This window comes from Cupressus sempervirens, chromosome 2 (assembly GCF_028749045.1).
Source record: "Cupressus sempervirens isolate cs-2001-9-10 chromosome 2, ASM2874904v1, whole genome shotgun sequence".
NCBI lineage: Eukaryota > Viridiplantae > Streptophyta > Pinopsida > Cupressales > Cupressaceae > Cupressus > Cupressus sempervirens.
Window position 1 is genome coordinate 449752864 of NC_143119.1, and position 24095 is coordinate 449776958.

A 24095-nucleotide genomic window follows, 5' to 3' on the forward strand; every position below is an offset into this window, starting at 1 on the left:
AATTAAGAACTCTTCCAAAAGGGTAATTAATTCATTAATTCTTCTAATAGATTTGATTATAAAAATTTAAAACCCTTTCTAAATCTATTTCTCAATTTGATTCTAATTCGAACCCAAACCCGTTTCAGATCTAATTTCCTCCTCAATTGGATCTAGGGTTTTCTATTGTTTTCTTCTCAACCAAATAAAATATCTAGATTCTAATTTCAAATTTCAGATTTAATCATAGAGAATATTCAGACACATATAATAGACACGATGAAGATAGGAAGAGAAAGAGTGCAAATAGAATATGTGATTATCACGAGTGCACCTGGACACTGATGCTAATTTTCCATGCCTTAGAAGTCCATAGAGAATCCCTTCCTTCTCCAACATTCGCAATTCCTCCAAGATCCAAGCCAACCGAAATTTCCACGTGATTAGAAGTGCTTGAAGAAGCATTGGAGCATGTAGAAACATATGAGCATGTAGAAGCATATGAGATTCTCAAATGCATGTAAGCTTTGAAGCTTCCATTTTAGCTTGTCCAAACACACTAGGAGAGCCTCTATTTAAAGGCCTCTAAGATGCATCTAGAATGTCTCTAGAAAAAACTAGAAGATAAGCATGAAAACTAAGCATGAGTCTTCTCCAACCTTCTAGATGAGTCATAAGGTTGTAGACACCATGTGCTCAAATAAAATGCTAACTCCTATGTGTAGACAACTAGTGCATACTTAGAGTGCAAACTCTTGTGTTGTCTACATGACAACTCTCGAGAATTTGCAAACTCCTATGTGAGCAAACATTAAAATAATGCACAATCATTAATATAATATTTAGTTTACTCTTTCCAATTTAATTTATTTATTTATTAAATCTCATGCACTAACTTAATAATTCCACTTATTCTTATCTTAATATATTTATATTTTAATCACATGAAATCTAAAATCTTTTAATAATTTAATATCTTCTCCACTTTTAAATTTCATTTTCAAAACTTAATTGCTAAAATATTTATTAGCTTTAATAATAATATTATTTAGTCATTTATTTAAAAATGAACTCCAAATATATTATTATTAAAATAAATATTGTCACATTCCAAATTTAAACTTATAACTTTTATCTTCAAATTTAATTATTTTATTTAATTAATTTTCCAATTAATTAAATAAAATAAATATTAAAATATCATATTAATTTTTCATTAAATTAAACCATTAATTAAATATTTTAATTAGGCTTAATTAATAGAAAATACATCAAAGACTCACAACGAAAACCCATCATAGCCAAAATACATACAAAATCAAACCAAGGGTTAATATCATGAATTACATCATCTGACACATTCGGAGGGTACTCAACTCAGATACTTGTCCTAATTTTCCAATTAGGACAAATGGAATAAAGGGTTGGGAATTGGACTTGAGAATTATCTCCCCTCTCTTATCATTGAGATAATGCGATAGGGTACGCTCATCCTAGCAATTCAGGGAAGTCGATACCCGATACCTGTAACCTACATAAAAACCATGCATGTACAAGCACAATATATACTAAACTAAATAGGCAATGGCAAGAAGTGGTGCATCATGTAGATCTCGACTAGCAGGTGACTACCACTCCCTTCCTTAACCACATCAAACATGCCATACATAAGAACAAACACGCACACCATACACATGCAAGTATGGGGTAAGTATCCATAAGAAAACACATATGATAATAAATCATCTTACTAATCATCATTAATAACTACAAACACTGAAAATAATCATCGTGCATACATGAAATATAAAGTCTAAGTGATCTCATCACATATTAACTGAATCCATAACATAATATCTGAAAGTCTCAAAACAATACCACTAACCATCAACATAAAACTAACCCTAAAAGAGTTTGACAATGATAACAAAAATGTGAACTAGGGGTAGGCACTACAGATGATCAGCATACAAAACAAATTCCTTTGGAAATAAATAATGCCTCCATTTCTTTAAGGCCCGAACTATTGCATAGAACTCTTGATCATAAACATAATACTTCTTTTTCTTATCATTCAATTTTTTAGTTAAATATGCAATAGGCTTACCTTCTTGGCTTAATACAACCCCAATAGCGCTACCACTAGCATCACAATCCACTTGGAACACCTTTCTAAAATTTGGAAGTGCCAACACAGGTTGTTCTGTTACCTTCTTCTTCAACAATTCAAAACTTCTCGCAACTGCCGCAGTCCATTTGAACTCTTTTTTATCCCCTCTTATTGTGTTAGTCAGGGGTGCACATATGCCACTGAAATTCTTAATGAACTTTCTGTAAAAACTAACCAGACCATGGAACGATCTTACCTCAGTAGCAGACCTTGGAGTAGGCCATTCCAAGATGGCTTTTACCTTCTCTAGATCCATTTTGAGACCTTCAGGTGATATAACAAACCCCAAGTAGACTAACTCCCTTTTTGCAAAGATACACTTATTTAGATTAATTAACAATTTCTCTTCTCTTAACCTTTCAAGGGCACTACGAATATGCAATAAATTTTCTTCCAAAGTCTTGCTGAAAATTAAAATATCATCCAAATGGACAATAAAATTTTTTTCCAATAACTTCTTAAGTACCTCATTCATAAGCCGCATGAAGGTGCTCGGGGCATTCATCAATCCAAAGGGCATGACTAACCACTCATAAAGACCCTCCTTGGTCTTGAAGGTTGTTTTCCACTCATCTCCTTCTTGAATCCATATCTGGTGATAGCCACTTTTGAGATCTATCTTTGTGAAGTACTGAGCTCCACTTAAACAATCCATAAGATCATCCATTCTTGGCAAAGGAAATTGATACTTGATGGTTATCCTATTTATAGCTTGAGAATCTGTACACACCCTCCACTCTCCATCCTTCTTTGGTGCTAGTACTACAGGTACTATACATGGACTCTGGCTCTCCCAAATCAAATCCTTTCTCAATAGCTCATGAACCTGTCTATTTAGCTCCTTTGTTTTAGTAGGAGTCATCCTGTGAGCAGCCTTGTTAGGCAAACTAGCTCCTGGGATTAAATCTATCTGATGACTGACTTGCCTTATTGGTGGCAATCCTTCTGGAACATTATCAGAGATGACATCTCCAAACTCACCTAGTAAATCTGAAACTTCAAGTGGTATTTCACTACTACCTTCTTTATCTTTCCTAGGAATCAAAGCATAGCACATACGTTGATGTTTCATGCCATCTAAAAACTTCCTTCCATCAATAAGACAAATCCTAGCACTGCTACATACTTTTTTGCCTTCCTTTTTCATGGGCTTTAGTTTGTGGTGAACTCCATCCTTTGTTAAAGAGTATGTGTTTGCATGACCATCATGTACTGCATGCCTATCAAACTGCCATGATCTACCCAACAATAGATGGCAAACATCCATTGGAATAACATCACAAAGAACTTCATCATGGTAACTCCCAATTTTGAATTTCACTAAACATTGTTCACTTACCAGGACCTTATGATCATCTTTCACCCAAGCAATCCGATAGGGCTGGGGGTGTTTCTCCCTCTTGAGCTTCAGCTTAGAGACCATCTCTTCTGATACCAAGTTATTAGTGCTACCACCATCAATGATCACATCACAACATTTATCCTCACACTTGCATCTGGTACGGAACAAACTCCTCCTTTGTCCTAGTTCAATCTCACCACTTAGTAGGACCCTTTCATTCACTAAAGTCTCTCCTCTTTTTGCATCCTTTGAATGTGATGATTGTGCATCCTCATCCACATGAGCAACCCTAGCTTGACCCTCAGCTCTCCTATCTATCCTTCCTTGTTGTTGAGGGCATTCAGAGGCACGATGACCTTCTTCATTGCAATGGAAAAAGGTACCATAGAAGCCTCCTCTTCCTTGTCCATGTCCTCTACCTCTTCCTCTCTGATTTCCAAAGTCTTGATCACAGTAGCGATTGAAACCCTTGTTCCTCTGGTTCCTGCTAGTACCCACATCTTCATTTTTCTTTTGGGTTTCATTTCGACCTCCAGATGACCTACCACTACCCCTTCCTCCTTGACTATGCCCTCTTTGTCTCCTTTCAAACCTCTTATTTAGCTTCTCTTCAACTCGTAGGGAAAACTGGTATGCCTCTTCAATGTTGGTCATTCTTACCAGACTTAATTCCTCCTCGATGCTAGGTCGCAACCCACTGATATAATGAGCAACCTTCTCCTTATTTGTTTCTACATGCCCTACTCTAATCAAAAGTTGGTAAAACTCCTCTATATATTCTTGGACTGATTTTCCTGCTTGCTTTAGCCCATGCATCTTCTTAAACAAATCAAACTCATAATCAATAGGAATGAATTACTTCTTCAATTTTTCCACCATACGATCCCACCTTGTGATCTTCTCCTTTCCTCTTCTATTTCTTTCTAATTGAACCTCTTGCCACCAAATTTTGGTATGGCCTTTCAGTTTGGCCTTTGCGAACTAAACCCTATTTGGATCCCTAATATCCTCATACTCAAAGTACTCTTCTAGTTCATTGATCCAGTCGATCAACTCATCTGGTTTCAGATTTCTTGAAAATACACCCACATCAATTGTAGGTCTTTTCCCAAACTTAGTAATGGCCCTGAAAAGCCTTTCTGCTGCCTAATTCAAAACTTCCCCGTCAAATTCTCCTTCTAGTCCAATTTTTTCTTCTTCATTGTCATCCTCACTTTCGTCACCTGCGGCAACATTTGTCCCTCTGCGGAGCTCCTCCTGCAATGCTTGTACCTACCTTTGGAGGGCTCTAACCTTAGGATTAATAGCTCCAGCCCTTCCACCACACTCTTTTCATGGAGGCATCTTCTTAACTCAAACTCACAACCACATAGTCCTGGTGCAAACTGCCTCACAGTCAGCGCTCTGTCTACACACCCAAGAAAACTAGCTCTGATACCACTTGATGGGGACACAACCCAAGCATAGAATGGACACAACAGGAAAAGAAAAAATTGTATTAACTATGTAAATATTCTATTACATTTAGTATAGAGAAAATAGACTTCAAAACATGCCCTAAGGGCTTTCAACAGTAATAATCTGGAGATAATTTCTCCTTTTAGTACCTCCTCTCAAACTCCACTCCAAATTGCCTTTTACAATGCTAGAAATGTTCTTAAATAGGCCCTAGAGGGTTAAGGATTAGGAGTACATTCTAGAAAGTGCTATTTGGCATCCACCAACCAAATAGAAGGCTCCAGAAGTTGCGTTAGAAGTCGACACAAATCTAGAAGAATCTAGAAACGGTAACCGAACTTTCAAGAGGCATAACTTTTGAACCGTAGCTTCGATTGACAAATCGTTTACATTTTTGAAAAGCTCTCGAAGCGCTCTATAGCCCTATGGACCAGCTTTTATTCTCCCCCATTTTTTGGCCATTTTAGAGGTCATTTAATACCCCTAACTTGACTTCAAAGCATTTTTAAGATGTCTCCAGAAACTAAAAAACTACGATAACTTTCAAACCATGGGGCCTTTTGACCTAATTTATTTTTTTGGAATGCTTTAAATTACAATGACAATCATATGGCCAATTTATACACTTTCTAGTTCACCAAAATGATGGCTCAATTACATACTCCTATTTTTTTGGCATTTACACGTATCCCAAGGTGTTAAAATACTCTATCCTAGAACACTGATAGTGGAACTGTGAGAGTTGGAACCTTTATTTGACCCAAATGGGTATCCATAAATGAAAACACATGAAACAGAAATTAAGTCTAAGTACATTTTTTTTTGGTTGACACAGGATTGCCCTTATACCTCTGGATGCTCCTGCATCAATAATCAAAGACCAAATACCAAGGGTTCAACAAAAGAAACATTGTAGCTATAGAAATTGATAGGAACTTAAATGCCTTGCTAAACATTAAAATTATACAAGTACACTAAAACATATAAGCCATAAGTATACTATTTTGGTCCTAACTAGTACTGAGAGGGTGGGAGAGGGCTGGTGAATCAGTACCTACTTTAAAACTAGTTATTCCTTTAACCTCTTTAACTATACTTAATGTAAGGCACTTGAAAACTAAAACTAAGATAAATATAGTGAAGTAGAAAAAGCTAAGTTCACACAAAAAGGAATTCATCAAGTTGACATAGATATTTTGTACATGGAAACCCTTTGTTAGAGTGTGAAAACCATGGTAGGGATAATGTACCCACTAGCCCTTATAATGCATGTAAAGGATTTCCTAGTTAGGTGCTACAAGTGTTTCTTTTCAAAATGCATCCTATTAGGAATGCATATAACTTGTTAGGTTACAAAAGAATTTAAGAGCTACCTTGTTAGAGGATTTACAAATCTCCTTCTGACAAACACCTTGTTAGAGGATTTCACAATAAGCTTTGTATTGAAGTTTTCCCTATTAAGAGATACAAATAGATGCAATGTAAGAAAGAATACTATTGTAATTAGACCTAAAATATAGCATTGGCTTGTTGTATAGATCTCTAATTCATATCCTTAAATATTTATTAATGACATCATTCATCTGGTGAATTCTCTTGTCTCACCTCTCCCCTTGGTTGTCTATAATAGTTTATAGCTATATTCTATGAATTTGCAACTACTCTTCTTGTTGGTCTCAACCATGTATGATCTTCTACACACACTTCTCTTTTACTCTCTATTTATACTTTTTGACAACCAACCTCTTTAGTAACTACTACACACTTCTTTTAATTTCTTGTATACATTTTTCACTATTAGGGAATAATTACCCGTAATAAAATTATCTTAATTTTTTTTTAATTCCATTTCCTTGTTTTGTTCATAAGAATCTCATTACCCCTATGTTTAGGGCCTAGACTGGTAGCCCTGTTAGTCTATTTGTGAACCAATGGTAGTCTTTGTCCTTTCCTTCTTCTATCATTTTTCTCTAAGATTCTATTTTCCCTTCTCTACGTATATCTCTCTTGCCACATCCATGGTGACTCACTTTGTTGATGACTTGGATCAACTATTCCTCATGCTAGTTAACCTATGTTGGTGTAGGTTTACAAGAGTGTAAACTAGTTTTTCTTCAACTGGTAACCTTAACTCCTTTCATCTTCTTCCTCCTTAAGCTGATTTTCAATCAATTTTCCAATTAAAGACTTTTGGCCATCAATGACAACACTCCTTGTAGGCATGCTTCTTTCAACCTTTATGCTAGAGAGACTTGCAAGGTTAACACTCTCCCACTTTGGTATTGATGGAAAAATATTTTTTACCAACAATCTCCTTTTCTTTGCAAAGTTCCTTTAATGGTAAAACTATTTACCACTCCTTTGCCTATACCGGTGAAGACTATGTCAGCGATAGATGGACTTAGCATTATTTTTCTTTTGTTAGACCTCCCCCTAACAATATTTTATTTGGCTCCCCTTCATTCTTTCTTTTTTTCTCAAATTTTTTGTTTTACATCTCCCCCTATCTTGATTTGTTCTATGCTATTTCTATTTATATATGTTCACTTCCTTTGGCTAAACTCTTATTGATCTCCTAATTTTTTATATTCTTGTAGTTGTGGTTATCATCTCCCTTTCCTTTTCTATTATGTTTTATTTCTATTCCCCCTCCTTTTACCATCAATGGCAAAGGGTTCTACGTGGTTTTTATATGTTTTCAAATACATTCTTATATTGGTAGGATGAGTAACCCATGATGCCTTCAAGTTAGTGAGCACAATCATCTCACTCTTGATGTCTGTCAAGAATGTTTCAAGTTCATTGAGAGTGTTGACTAATGCTCTAGCAACTACTGCATCTGCATTTACAATATGTTATTGGATAGTACCTCTTGTTGGGGATAACTTGCATTGTACTTCAATTAGTCTAAAGCACTTTCCTCTTGCTCTTCTTTTATATGATGAATGAGGTTTAGTGTCCCTTTAGTTTTGGACACAGAGTTTCCTCAAAAATTAGTGACTAAATTGAATTATCTTTTAGTATTTGTAGCTCCTACTGAGCTTGTTGCAACTTTTTTTCTAGATCTAGTGAGAGTTCTCATGGATCTAACATCTTCTTCATGACCAATTTGGAGGTTTACAGAGTTTCTTTCAAATTGTCCTTATCCTCCTATAGAGTGTTAATTCTTTTTTCTACCTAATTTGGAAATGTCTTTATCCTATTATCTTCTAGCTTCTTTTCCACCAGTGTGTTAGAAAGTAAATTCCACCAAGATAACTAAGAAGGGGGGGTGTGTGAATAAGTTATATTCTTAAAAAAACTCTTAATATCTTTATTAATTATGAAACATGTAAAAAATAGATGATATAATAATAGAAAGATAACCATCTAGAATAACACTAGATATACTAACTAGGGAAACCTTGATCAGAGGGAAAACCCCAGTGGGGATAATACCTAAAAAATGATGTACTAATATAAAAGTACCTTATGAAAGGATAGAACCTATTAGGAGTTAATGAAATACAATCAATACATATAAGTCCCTGTTAGGAGACTTTGAACCCTTGTTATAAGATTCCAAACCCACTAGCATTTGTGCCAACCATCTTAGGAGTTGAAAGGAGGACAATTGAACCTATTATCCAAAGAGCCTCAAAAGAAGTCTTCACTAGAAAATATTTTGGATAAGCATATCCAAGATTTCTGGACTAACTAACCAACAAGTCCTTTTCCAATGCAATTCCTTTAAAGATCATAGTACACCCTCAACATGAATCTCTACTTTGATCAAACATTCTTCACATCCAGAGTTCACATAAACAAATTATCTCACAAATTAAAAAATTGTTGGAAATAACAATTGGAAAGTAAGTTCTAAGAGGGGGGTGGTGAATCAACACTTAAAACTTTTGCATCTAAGACATATCATTAAAATCCATCTCATAACTTAACATGTAAACTAGAATAACATAACATGCATCACATCCATAGCATAACCTAAATAACACAACATAGTAAATTGGTTACCTAGAAACTCTCCAATGAGAATGTAAAACTAAGGTGGGGATGATACCCACAAATCTTCACTATTGCAGTTGTCAAGTATGGCCTACTATGGCTACAATGTGTTTGATCATAATCTATGCTCTACCCTGTAAATTTTTTCCATGTTAAAGGCTTATAAAGACTGTTAGGTCTCACTTGTTAGAGGATTTAAATTTACAATAAAGCAATCACCCAGTTAAGAGATTTACAAAAGTCTATTAGGACTACTTGGTTAAGATATTTTCGCTATATCACTTGTTAGAATGATTCAACACATGATCCTTCAGTTAGGACCTTTCTACTTGATGCCAAATCTTCTCTTTGTTGATTAAACCTTGATCCTCTTGATCATATATGTCTTCTCTATCCTTTCACTTCTATACTTTGTTATTCTCAAGCTGATTCTTCAATCCATATCTCTGTCATAGCCATCTCAGCCACCGTGAATTCTTTCTTTGCACTTAGCATTCACCTCTTTGCACACACACAAACTCTTTAGGTTTTTCCTTGTTAAATAAGCATTGGTCGAGATGGATTAGGTAAGAATAAACAACTTTGGTTGATTCATATTGCCACCTTAATCTTCCCTTTTTTTATTGGTTGCATGTACTACATAAGGATTCACAATATACTTCCATACTGATCTTGCATAATCATAAACTATGATTGTGTCAGCCCAAAAATGGTTTACATAGAAGTTTGTTCCATTACAAATAACTATGCCAAAAATTGTTCACTTAGCATCTAAAGACTTTGATGCTCCACCTTTCCTGTGCTCCTAATATTGTAACTCAACTTTTAAATATCTTGACATTCTTCATTTACCCGATGCTTGAATCACTCAAAATGTATAGTCTTCTCAGAACTAACTATCCATATTGCTCGACATGTATTGTTTAACAACTTATGCTCGATATGATTTGATCACTTGGCTTGCACTAATTTCTCAACTCACTCTGATCACTTGGCATACACTATTTGCTTGACTTGCACTATAATTTTGCTAGATTATGACAAATGTTTTGTCACTACCTTATTAAAAACAATCTGAGATTAACAATCTAACCCTTTGACATGAGTGGAAAAAACACTTTGGCATAGCATATACATTCATACATTGTGCATAAGTCAAACAATATATACTTTGTTACTTGGCTCATATACAAAACTTCAAATTTTCAAAATTTTGCAAAATTGGTATTCTCCCATACTTTATTACTCCCCTTGAGTAAATTCTTTGTTTTTGTTTCTTCTCTAATAATCTTGCTAAGTAGATATCTACCTTAACAAACATTTTCCTTCAAAATTTCATAGTCCCCCTTTTTTGACACTTATGTCATTTGAGTTGTACACTAACTATGTGTTTGTCAAAAAATGGCTTGTGAAGCTCCATGATTTTCTTCAAAGCTACATCCCATTTGTTGCATGATACCTCTAGAGATTGAAAATAAATGTCTAGCTAGGTAGTAAGGTCAACTAAGCCATCATATGTTGAAAGATGAGAATATTTCTTCATCAAAGTTTCTACATAGGCTAGTTCCTTATGCAACACTTCCATGTAAGGAATTAGAATTGACTATATGTTGATTAGAGTAGATCTGAATTAGCATCTTGTTCTTGCAACTCAGAAAGCCTACTCTGAGTTGTTAGTAACCTCTAGAGATATATTAGAATTTGACCAAGAGGTAGCTTAATAGTACTACCTATGATTTGTACATCTCCCTATAGGTGGTGAATATCCCTATGGGTCCCTTGTGTGAATAATTCAACACTACATGCCTTAGTGTATAGAGAGAAGATATTCTCTAACACTGTCTTCGCACTTTCCATCTTGGTTGCTAGATCAACATGTCTAAGTGCAATAGCACTAGATATATTTTCTAGTACTTTGGTATGAAACTTTCTTTCTAACCATATTAATAATTTTGCATTAGAATTTAGGTCTTCAACCTTTATCTTGTTCACAATAGTGACAAGTTGCTCTATGATAGGATTATTTTTATTTAGTTTAGGAAGGCTAAAAGCATAAAATAATATGTCTTTAATGTCATGTAAGAACATTTTTTCCTTGTATTCCCTCCTCAATATTTCTTGCCTCTTTTTCCTTTGAAGAGCTTCATATAGAATACTCATTTCTTCAATAGTGATTGTGGTTGAATCAACCTTTGGGAGCTCAATCCCTTCATTTGTACTTACATCCTCAAATAATGTAACTTTAGCACTCTTGGGTGTGTTGGTACTCAGCCTTGATATTTGTAATGGTGTTTCCTATGTACTTGACCATTGAAGAGCTTGACTTCTAAGAGGAGATGTAGAAATTGGCAATGTAACTATTATATGTATAGAAATTTATTCCTCAGGCTTAGTAGTCAAATCTAACTCTTTAGTTCTGTCATCTTCCTTCTATACTTCACCCTTTTGTTGTGATATAGGTACATGAATTAATTCCTAACCTATGTAACTTCAATTCTATCCTTATCAATAGTTGCAATTGCTGATAAACCTAAACTTTGTAGGTTTGGCACTATTGTATTTACATGTTGTGCTTCTATCTCTTTCATCAAGAATACAACTGTAGGGATTTTAGATGATGCCAGTTGTGTGTCCTCTTTTTGTTCCTAGTTTATATTGTGATCTTGTTATAGATCCTTTGACTCCTTTTCTCTCACCTCTATAGATGGTAGGGGCATATTTGATGTGTCTTTTGGTTTCTCCCTAATAGATACAAGTTCTACCTTTAAAAATTCATCAACTCTAACCAATATAGGATTTGTGCATAGCATTGTTGCATTGGTATATTCTTGTAGGATTTTCTTTAAGTCATCCTCAGTCAAAGGATTCACACTCTATGTTGAATTATTAGAAACATCCTTGATGATAATAACTGATTAATTCTGACTTTATTTATCTATGTGTGGAGGACTGGTACTCAACACTTGTACATCCTATACAACCTACTACTCTTCTTCAATTGTGGCCTCCTTTTTTGTTCCCTTAGTACCTACCACATCAACTTCTTTAACTGGGTTTTCATCCTTTTCTTTCCCTCCTTTGACATTCTTCTTAGGTTCTTGCATTTCTTGCTCACATTTCATTGTGATTGCTAGAGTGATTAACCCATAGATTGATTTCCAAATAGATGTACTTTTGTTAATGACATCTTCAATATTCTTCTTTAAGATTTGGAAAGCTCCTGTATTTGGGGGAATTTCACTTTTATGCTTTTCCATAGCTTTAGATACCTTCTTTTTATCTAATTTTTGAATAACTTGGGTTAATTTTGTTTCCCTAATTTGTCTCTCAATTGGCAAGCTATATTGCCATTTTTGCTCAACTCTATTATATAGACTTTTTGGTAATGAAGTGGAAATTTCTAGAGGAGTTGTCTTGAATGTAGCCATCATGTCATATATGACCTCCTCAAATTTATTCTTATCAACTTTTCTCAACTTATCAAATTCTACATGTGTGAAACTAGATAAATCTACATTTGTAGTAATGTTTTCACAAAAATTATCAATATCAAAAGAGGGATTGTGGCTTACCACCTTGTATTGACTCAATTAATTTAACTTGGTCTTCTCCTTATTTGAATCCTTCTAAGGTGTGCTCTTCTTCCTTAGTATTTTGTAAGTCTTCTTAGAAATCTCACTTGTCTATGTTGTATCAGGTGCCTTCTTGCCTTTAGGATTTGTCACTTATTTAGCCTTGACAGTGGCTTCTCTTGTGTTTGACCTAGTTATAGGTATAGTTGGCTTCTACTATGGTTTCTTTATAGGCCTCTCTTTTTTATCCACTATCTACTCCTTAGCTTTGCTATTCTTGATCTTTTCCTTAGGTGATTCCTTGGCTTTGTCTCCCTTGGTACCTTTTGCATCATCCTCTTGATCTTCATCTAAGCCTTGAGTTAATTCTAGTGAGGATTGGTTGTGTTCTTCCTCTTCTCCACCTTCACCAAATCTCTCTTTTAGCTTCTTAACTAGTTTGTTCTTTTTTCTAATAATTGAAGTTGTCTTTAAATCAATTGTGATCCTAGATTTAGATTCCTCATAGTCTCCAAATGAGCTTGCACTCTTGTCAATATATTTTTCTAATAAAGTTGTTATTGTTGTAGAGGCTTCATCCACATTGATATCATATGGCAAGGGTTTCAATCATCTAGCCTTGGGTATTGCTGCTTTCACATATGTGTGATCTACATCCACTAGGAAACACACATCATCATAATATTGTTCCACTAGGGATACAGGAATCCTCATTCTCTTCTTCATGAATTTCTTAAAATCCTCAAAATAACTAGTCATCACTAACTCAAAGTTATCTCCAAGCTACTCAATAAATTCTAAAATATGTTGTGCAATTAACCCTATTGGTCTTCCAAGCAACTTTTAGCTTTCTTGATGGCCTCCAAGTTTTTTGATAGTTGTTGCAATTGTAACTTGGCAAAGTCATACAAATGGTCTCTCTTTACTATCTTGTAACCCAAATCAATGGCCATACATGAATCACTATTCAATCAGCTAGACTCAAATAACTTGTGAGCTATCACTCTCACTGAAAAGGCAACTAGGGGATCTGATATAGTATCAATAGACATCCCTCTTGCATTCCACACAACACCTATATTCTTTTCAATAATTTCCTTTGCATCACTTCTCATACTCTTAGGTTGATCAAGGGTAGGGTACCCTGATACTTGGTTTATAATTCTCTTTGTGATCTTAATTGGTCCACCTTCCAACCAAGTATAGTTATCATGAATCCAGTTCAAAAAAAAATGAATCTATTTATTCTTAAACATTTGACAAAAATCTAGGGCATGCATTAAACCTTTCCATTCAACAATTTTATTCTCTTCCCTCAAGATTCCATTATCACATAGTTTACTATAGGCATTTTTTATTTCCATATCTTCTACCTTTCCAATATTTCTAGTATAACATCATCTAACATCTTGGATCAAGATAACTTTTGGTAATATCATAGATAAAACACTAGACAAATCTCGTTTGGATGAAATTTCAAGAATAGCACAAAATGGTGGTTTCCTAACATCATTACTTATCAATTAAACATTAAAAACTTCATTCCCCTCTTTTATAACAATTGTAGAAGAGCTAGCTACCATTTTGATTACCTAGGGTTTACCAAAAATAAAATAGTGTAACTCAGCAATGGCTAAATACCTTTCAAATCTCATGAACAATGTCAAGTAGCAATTGAACTCAGTCCACAAGCATTGGAATCTTCTTTTTCAATTCACATTTGTGCTCTTCGTGTGCTCTATAAACTCTAGTAAGTGAAAATGAGTCAAAAGTTGACTATATAACCCTTCATATTTGGCATTAAATACTCAATTCTTACATAGCTATGAGCTCAACTATCATAGGACTTTCAACATGCTCAGTCAACATAGCGAGCTCAACACTTAGTACCATGTCTTCTTAACTCAGCTATAACCACTATTCCTTTCCTTGCTCAATGACAATAGTGAAATCTTCTATGCTCAACACGAACATAGAAAACAAAAAAACTATAGATTTCCTCTAGGTTCTAATTACTATAGTACATCTTAATTCATGCATAAATGATCTTTTTGGATCTTATATTCTTGGAACTAATGTATAATATAAGTTTTCAAATATCAGTCCCACACATACCTTTTATTGCCTAGTTGGGGGTGATGTGATCACCTCATCCATTGGATGAAGTGACCTCATCTAAGCTTGATGTACAACATTCTTCCTTCTTTTTCTATGTCATGTTAATCTACACCTTCACCTTCTCAATATTGACATTTTCTTTACCTTTATTGTTTCCATTACTTGGCATTGGTGACCTAGTTGGAGAGTTTCTACTAACATGACCAATCTTGACATAAATAAAGCATGTAGTCTCACTCAACCATCTATTGTAGTTTCCTCTAAAATGTGTTCTAATGCAATTCTCAAGAACATGTCCATATTATTGACAATAGTAACAACTATACCTTGTGTTGTAATCCCAATCATAGGAATTTCTAATTTGTTGTACCTTTTCCTGCTTGTTTGATGCCCACTTAGCCTTAGATCTACATTCATATGATTTGTGTCCATAATTTTGACAATTGTAGCAGTATCTTTCAAATCTTTAAGTACTCATGTTCTTGGTCTTGCATTCATTTTCTTGATGTCCTTGTTTGTTGCAGTTGTAGTAGTATCCTCTATAATTCTGCTTGGGGTTCTGATTGATAATTTTTCTCATACAAACATTTGTTGTGTGATCCAATTTTCCACAATTATGACAAGTAGGTTTGTAGTTCTTACCCTTTTTTATTCCTTTTCACACCACTCTTAGACAATTCTCCTTTCTCAGTATTACTATATCCCAATCGAATAGTATCATTATCAGGTCTTGGAGATTTCATCAATGTCTCAAAGTGTTTGATGGCTTCACTTGGTTTGTTGAATATTTCAATGAATTCTTTCTTTGCTCTTATTTCATCTCTTCATTGATCATTCTGTAACTTTAGAGTTGTGATCTCAATGTCCTTTCCATTCGATTCATGGTTTGCAAGCATCAATTAATTCATTGTATTCAATTGCATGTTAGCAAGATTTTTCACATCTGATGTCTTCTCTTCAAGTCTATTAGTTAGTATCCTTTTGTCATCTTCAATAATGACTTTTTATTCCTCAACTTTCTTTTTCTATTTAGTTACCTCACATAGCAATACTGATTGGACTTGTTGTTCTATCTTAAGATTTTTGACCTCTTCAATTAGGGAATTGTTCTTTTCCATTAGATCTACAGCTACTCCATCAAATTCACTTGAGTTTCCATTTTCAAACAATCTAGTAGTGTCTTTTCTTGATATTGAGTGTCATTTTGCTAACTAGCTAATTCCTTTCTTCTATTTAATGAACGTTGCAGTTCATCTCTTGCCTCCTTGAGTTGATGTAGGGAAAGTTGCATGTATTTCAATCTTCTGGTTCTCAATAGTCTTTCCCAACTTGTATAATTTCATCTTCAAGATCTTACCTTGAATTTTGTGAAACTTTCCTTTCTAGAGAAAAAAGTTCTAATACCAATTAAGAAATTGTTGGAAATGACAATGGGAAAGTAAGTTCTGAGAAGGGGGGGGGGGGGGGGGGGGGGGGGGGGGGGTGGTGGGTGGGTGTGAATCAACACTTAAAACTTTTTCTTATATAACATATTACCAACATCCATCTCATAACTTAACATGTAATTGAAATAATAAAACATGCATCACATCCATATCATAAAGTAAATAACACATAACATAGTAAATTGGTTACCCAAAAACCCTCCAATGAGAAGGTAAAATAGGGGTGGGGATGACACCCACAAATCTTCACTATTGCAGTTGTAAAGTGTGACCTATTATGGCTACAATGTGTTTGATCATAATCTATGATCTACCCTATGAAAGGTTTGCCTTGATAAGGGCTTACAAAGACAATTAGGTCTCACCTTGTTAGAGGATTTAAACTTACAATAAAGAAAGCACTTGGTTAAGAGATTTTCTCTGTATCACCTGTTAGAATGATTAAGCACCATGATCCTTTGGTTAGCACCTTTATGCTTGATGTCAAATCTTCTCTTTACTGATTGAACCTTGATCCTCCTAATTAGATATGTCTTATTTGTCCATTCACTTCTATACTTTGTTCTTCTCAAGCTGATTCTTCAATGCATAGCTTTGTCATAACCATCTTAGCCATCATGAATTCTCTCTCTACACATAGCATTCATTTTTTCATACACACACACAAAAACTCTTTAGGGTTTTCCTTGTTAAATAAGCATTGATGGGGATGGATTAGGTAAGAATCAATAGATGTGGTTGATCCATATTGCCATCTTAAGCTTCCCTTTATCTAATTGGTTGCATGTACTACATAGGGATTTGCAATATACCTCCATACTTATCTTTCATAATTGTAAAATATGATTATGTTGGCCCAAAAATGGTTTACATAGAATTTTGTGCCATTACAATCAACTATGCCAAAATATGTTTACTCATCATCTGAAGTCTCGGATGCTCATCCTTTACTGTGCTCCTAATGTTGCAATCAACTTCTGAATAGCTTGGCATTCTATGTTTACTCGACACCTAAATCACTCAGCATGTATAGTCTACTTGGCACTTGAGTGACTCAACACTAACTACCCATATTTCTTGGCATGTATTGGCTGACAACTTATGCTTAGAATGCCTTGATCACTCAGCTTGCATTGATTTCTCAACTCACTCTAATCACTCAACATGCACTATGTGCTCGGCTTGTACTATAATTCTACTAGATTATGACTAAGTGTTTTGTTACTACCTTGTAAAAACCAATATAAGGTTAAGAAAAGTATCCACAATGAACACTTATCCACCAGGAAACAAAATTTCCTTTATACCAAGTCTTAAAATAAGTATTGAGTGATCCTTGAGGTTTTCCCAATTTAAAAAGATAATATATGTCATCCTTAATATATTACATTTACACATTACATTATAATTATACTCCTTGTATAATGAGTTTTATAATAGTCAGCTCATAGGAAAAAATACTTTGAATAGTCCTCAATATGTTGGCTAAAACTACATCTTTCTTTCTGCCATCTCAACTATAGCATCTTCAACATCTCTTTGACCTTCCTCCAAGCTCACTTAACCAGATTACATCTCTGGAAAAAGATATAATCATTTTACCAGTAACCACTTTCTATAAAATCTCTCTTAAAGAAACTTCAAAAAAAATCTCATAACTACATATCCTTTTTCATGAACACAAAATAGCATCACAATTGGCTCCCAAATTCACCTTCAAGTGCACATAGGATATCTCATTGACCGCTGACCTCACCAAATAGTTCTTCCTCCATAACTCTAGAAATCTTCACAAAATTAGGTTTAAGTTGACATTAATGAAAAACATTATCATGAATGCAACACATAAGCTCTAAATCATGTCTCCAACATTGTTATCATACTCCATCACATTAAAACCATTAACATTAATGCTAACATTCTCCCCCTTTTGCATTGATGGAAACATAGATGAAAAAGATCTAAGTACCATGATTACCAAATATATTTATTCCTCATCTTCCTTTAATCCCCCATTCATGCTACCAATGAGTGTAATAATACATCTCAATCTTAGATAGGTTTTAAAGCATTTTTCATGTTCAAATCACAACCATATAGTAACAATCATGCAGAAGGAATGTGTTAGTCTCCCTCATACATAATATTTGCTCCCCATTGTCATAATTTGATATTTTTATATGTATTACTCTACTCTATTATATCAGAATAAAAAAATTCATGTACACATCTCTCCCCCATTGACATCAATGAAAAAGGTATCATTATGCTAATTCTCTAAGTTTAATCACTTCCAAAATAATTTGTTCAAGATCAAGTGTCCAAAAACACTATAAAATACAAATACCAAGAGTCTTCAATGACTTAGCTGAAACATAGGTACTCCCCCATAGGAGAAGCATCAAGCATCAAATCTATGTAAAGAAATAGTGCTCTTCTACCAACTGGATTGATGTAATCTCTACATCAACTACTATTAAGTTGCTTGTGGAATAACCCCATGCATACCTCTGAAGTACTCAAATGTGTCCTTAGTCAAAGATTTTGTAAACATGTCTTCTATCTCCTCCTCTATGCTAACATATTCCAATCCTATTTCTTTTTCTATAACTTTCTCTCTCAAAAAATGATACTTAATAGATTTATTTTTCTTTGAATGTAAAACTACATTCTTTAACATACTTAGTATACTTGTATTATCACAATGTATGATAACAGGCCTAGTAAACTCATTTCCAATGTCTTTCAAAATCTATTTTATCCAAATAATCTAATTACAATAATTTGTTGTTGCTACATACTCTTCTTTTGTTTTACTCTATAAAAAGAAATCATGTTTATTACTTATAAAAGAGACTAATTCTCCTCCCAAGAAGAATGCTCCACCACTGGCGTTCTTTCTATCATCTATTATTCCCACCCAATCAATATTAGTGTATGTGTATAATGTGAAATCATGTGATTTGTCATACCATAAACTACATTTAGGTGTACCTTTCAAGTATCTAAAAACTATTTTTACCATTGCAAGGTGTGTTTGTTTAGGATCTATCTAGAATCTTGCCACATTTCTAACTGCATTTTCTATATAAGGTCTTATATGTGTCAAATACTGCAATCAACCAATCATAGATTTGTACTTAATTTTTTCAGTACTAGACTATTCATCTTTGCTAGATAACTTACAACTAGTTACTATAGGTGTTCCAAGAGGTTTACAATTCTCCAATCTGAATTTATTCAATAAGTCTCTAAGATCTTATCTTTTGATAGTAAAATTCTATCATTATTCTACATAATCTACAACCCCAAGAAATATTTTATCCCTCTAATCATACTCATCTAAAATTCTTTCTTCATTTCTTCTGAAAATGTCTTACTAGCTTCATGATTGCCTCCAAATCCCAAATTTTTCAAGTGTTTTCCCAATCTTACATACCATGCTCTAGGTGTTTATTTCAATCCATATAGTGTCTTTTTCAATATGAAAACATATCCTCTTTATCTATCAAAGGAAAATCATTAGGATATTCAATGTATACTATTGAATTCATCATCAATTAGTTCAGCTAGGTATTATTTTGAAGTGATGTTGTGAAAGTTTAGAGTCAAGAATGAACAAAAGGGTTTGTTCTATTTTCCAAGTTATTAAATCTCCAAAACTAGTTTAATGATTGGTATTTTTCCTAAAAATTGGAAGTATGGTTTTGATTTGTCAAGTGAAAAATTATGTTTTATTCTCACAAGTGTGAGTAGCAAATCTATATCTTTGTATCAATATCCTAGTTGATTTCATATTAAATATTGTGAAAGAATTTCAACTTGTATAGGCATATCTAAAGCTTTTGATAGTGGTTCTTTGAAAAGAATATATTAGTTCTTGATTGATACTTTTAAGTATTTTATGCATTTTCTATTGTAATAAGTTGATGTGTTAAAAGGTAAATCACAACTATGATTTATTTGTCCTCTCTCAAGGAGGTGGCTATTTTACATGGTTTTATTGATGGTAAGAAGAATTTCATGGTTTGCGCCTGCAGTGAATCAACAGATCAAGGTTCAACATTAGCACTTAAGGTATTTTTCACTTTCATGAGATTTATTTTCCATGAAAGTAAGTTCTAAAAAAGTCTCTCCATCAAGTGATTTTTCTAGCACTAAGTAGGAGAGTTCTTTGATGCATCTCTACATACTTTATGAAGGATAGATTCAGCAAATTTGTTTACATGTTGGAGTATGTTAGAGATTGAATTGGTAGAGGAGTTTTTCAGATCTATTGCAAGTTATAAATTCTTAAAGTTGTCTTGGTGAATGAGTTGTAACCTTGCAAAGAAATGTCAAGTTTCTTTTCACCTAGCATGTAGTCCATTGATAAAAATTGTAGATCTATTTTTGTCGAGAGATACTTGCCATTTTTGTTGATATTCTGACACTCAGAAACACTGCCAACTTTTTAAGCTCTAGCACTCAATTGAAATTGATGCTCAATCCACATTGATCACTCAGGAGTAGGCACAAACTTGGTTAGCATTTGGTGACTCAGATTACACTAGAGAGCTTATTTGATGTTCAAGGGCTCAGTTGAAACTACAAATTAGTCAACACTACCTTCCTTCTACTTGGTTAACATGACTAGCTCAATAGACAATGATAAGCTCAGTTAACAGTACAAAGCTCAATTTACACTAATGAGCTTGGTAGACTCTACAAAGCTTGATAAAAAAGTAACCAACCAAATGATTAAGTGTTTAGGCACTAATTAACAAATGATTTGACCATTAGGTCAATAGATCTCTCTTCTTCTCTTTTATCTCATAATTATATTTAGTTTTTTTTAACTCTTTGAGTTTCCTAATTACAACATTTATGTGACTATCTTATGTCGCTTTAATTTGGATAAAATACATGTAAATCATTTTTTATGAAATATCAATGGTCAAGATATATAATCACATAAATATATTGGATTAGGGGAAAATATGTAAATACTAGTTAAGTGCAATTATTTTGTAAACTTTTAAAATCAAATCATTAACTAAAAATGTGTTATTGTACCTTTCCTTAAAACCCAGAACTCCTATTTAGCAATAGTTACCTCTATTTGAGCTCATAAGCTATCACACTTGCCCAATTTGTAAAAAGACTCTGTCCAACCTAGCAACTAAAATTGCTACTCATAATCATCTGCACCATTAAGGATGAAAAAAAAAACTCTAATTGAATCACAATCATTTCTATTATGAGAAAAACAAATTCTTCACTGTATCTTTTCTCTACCTCTGTTGCAAAAATAGTTATACCTAAAGCTCTCCAATTTTGACTCTTTTTATCGCATATTGTCCTTAAAGACATCATATGTCCTCCCAATCTCATTCAACTTTATTTCAATCACCTCACCCTGACCTTTGAATTTATCAACTATAGCTAGCCACCAAAGATAAGAATTAATAAATGCTTGAGATTTCGACTCAAGGTAGGATAGGTGAAGTGACCCAAGGGACACTCACCAAAACACCCTACTAGAGTTATACATGAAAGCCAACACACAATATGGAAGAAAAACAAATTTTATAGATTCAAATGCAAATAATCTCATTACAATGTGCCAGGCATCAAGCCTACTTGGTTGCATTCATTTATCACTGAAATACAATATGCGAGCTCCAAAGCTCAGGCTTATAGAGCCAAAATCCTTCTATCATTCTTCTAGTACTCTCAATAACTATCTAATCTTATTTTAGATCTCAAATATATAGGCACCAAGACCACAAGTCAGCCTAATAGGTGTATTTATTACAAAATATATGTCCTTTCCCAAAGAAGAAATTAGAGACCAAAAAATAAATAAAAGTAAAAATATATAAGAACAAAGATAGGTCCACACACAATCCTAGAACATGTCACCAAGGTAGTAGAAATCCTTCATATCACAAAAACATCACAGAATCAGATAACACACATTACTTGATATGTCATGATACACCTTGAGACAAGATAAATATAACTCTTTAGGAAAATGAAATGAAGTTCTACAAACATAGGAATATGATCCATTGTAGGTCCTCATTAAGAAGCTAATTATGTGAAAAGAAAGAACTCAAACAACAAGGAATATTACTAGAATAATAGATGGGAACAATAAACAAGAAATATTTTTGGTTGATGCAAGATTGCCAAAGAACCAGAGATCTCTTGCATCATATGCCTGGCATAAATTAGGATTGATGTCCACATTAGGAAGCCCTGATATATTGAGAAGAACTGTAAAAATCCAAATCATCTTCAAATATCCAAGAACTATCCTTAACTAGTTTATTCTATCACTGAACTAAGTATTCTTTGTAGTATTTTCCTCTAGTGCTTTTGCTTATTCTGGTATCCTAAAAAAATTCAATGCATTATGTATTCTCCTTAAGATAGTCATATTTATCATATGTTTATTCATAAAATTGAAAATATTCATAAATTTTTGAAATGTTGAAAATAGGTGAAATATCCATGTCTTCAAAAAATTCAGCTTCAAAGGAATTTTCACTATCATGTCTCCTCAAGATATTACAAGGCCCAAACTTTTTCATCTTCAACTTGATATAAGTACCAACTAGTAATTTTTTCTTCTTTAGGTATACCCTTACTTAATATCCAACCTCAAAAAAAATTTATGTCTTCTCTTCTTATCTTTCTTTTTCTTATATCCTTGATTACTATTATCCATATTGTATTTCACTTCCTTATGTAAATCCTCCACAAAGTACAAAAGCTCCTCTACTTTAGAAATGGCTCTTATTTCAATATCCAAATTCCTCAATTCTATAGTACCTCTAGAATTCATGTCATTCACTATGTCAAACAAAAAATCTTAGTATTTTTATTCACTAAATTGTGATATGAAAAATATGCTTGTGCCAAAATCAAATCCCAATTAGAAGGTTTATCTCCAATCAAGCATCTCAACAATTTATCCAAACTTATGTTTGCAACTTTAGTTTGTCCATATGTCTATGGATGAAATTTAGAACTAAACTTATGATAAGCTTTCAACTTCTTCCAAAGTATTCTCCAAAAGTAACCAATCAACTTACTATCTCTATCTAAAATAATGGTCTTAGGAAATCCATGTTATCTCACAATCTCTCTAAAAAATAGATGTGCTATGTGTACTACATATGATGTCTTCTTATAAGGTATAAGATGTGTCACTCTTGAAAATATATCAAATACCAAAAAAACAAAACCATTACATCTCCAAGCTCTAGGTAATCCAAGAACAAAATCCATACTAATATCTTCCCAAGGTTTACTAGGAACACTTAAAGGTGTATACAAACCCACATACTAACTAGTTCCCTTAGGGTTCATTTGGCTATGAGAATATAAATATGGGAATAGGAATACTTATTCTCGAATAGAAAATGGGGGTAAATATTCCTATTCTTGTTTGGTTTAGCCAGAATTTGATGGCGAATTCATGGACTCAAAAAATTTATGTTTTATAAAATAAATAAAATTAGAATAGGAATACATATTCCTATTCCACCTATTTAGGCGGAATAACAAATGTTCATTTTTGGGCCAAAATTGGAATATGTATTCCAATTTTATTCTTATTCCTATTCTAATTTGGTGCATCCAAATAGAGAATTCAAAATTTTAAGAATTTACATATGCCTATTCTACTTGTATTCCTGCTACCAAATGGATTGTTTGCTACTTGACATATTCTAAAAATCTTAACCATTTTTTGAACATCCTTATCTAATGTGGCCAAAAGTATCTCTCTAAAATCAACTTCACTATCTTATCAATCCCAAATGGCATGCAAGTCCACCACTATATTTCTCCTTAATGATGTTATTCCTCATAGATCTTGTTGGTATACATAGCTCAATTCCTTTGAACAACATATCTTCTTGAATGAAATAGTCAACCCACTTATCATGCTCATCCATTATGTGACTCTTACAAGCCTTCAAGAAAAATCACAATTAGTATCATACAAGTTATTTAAA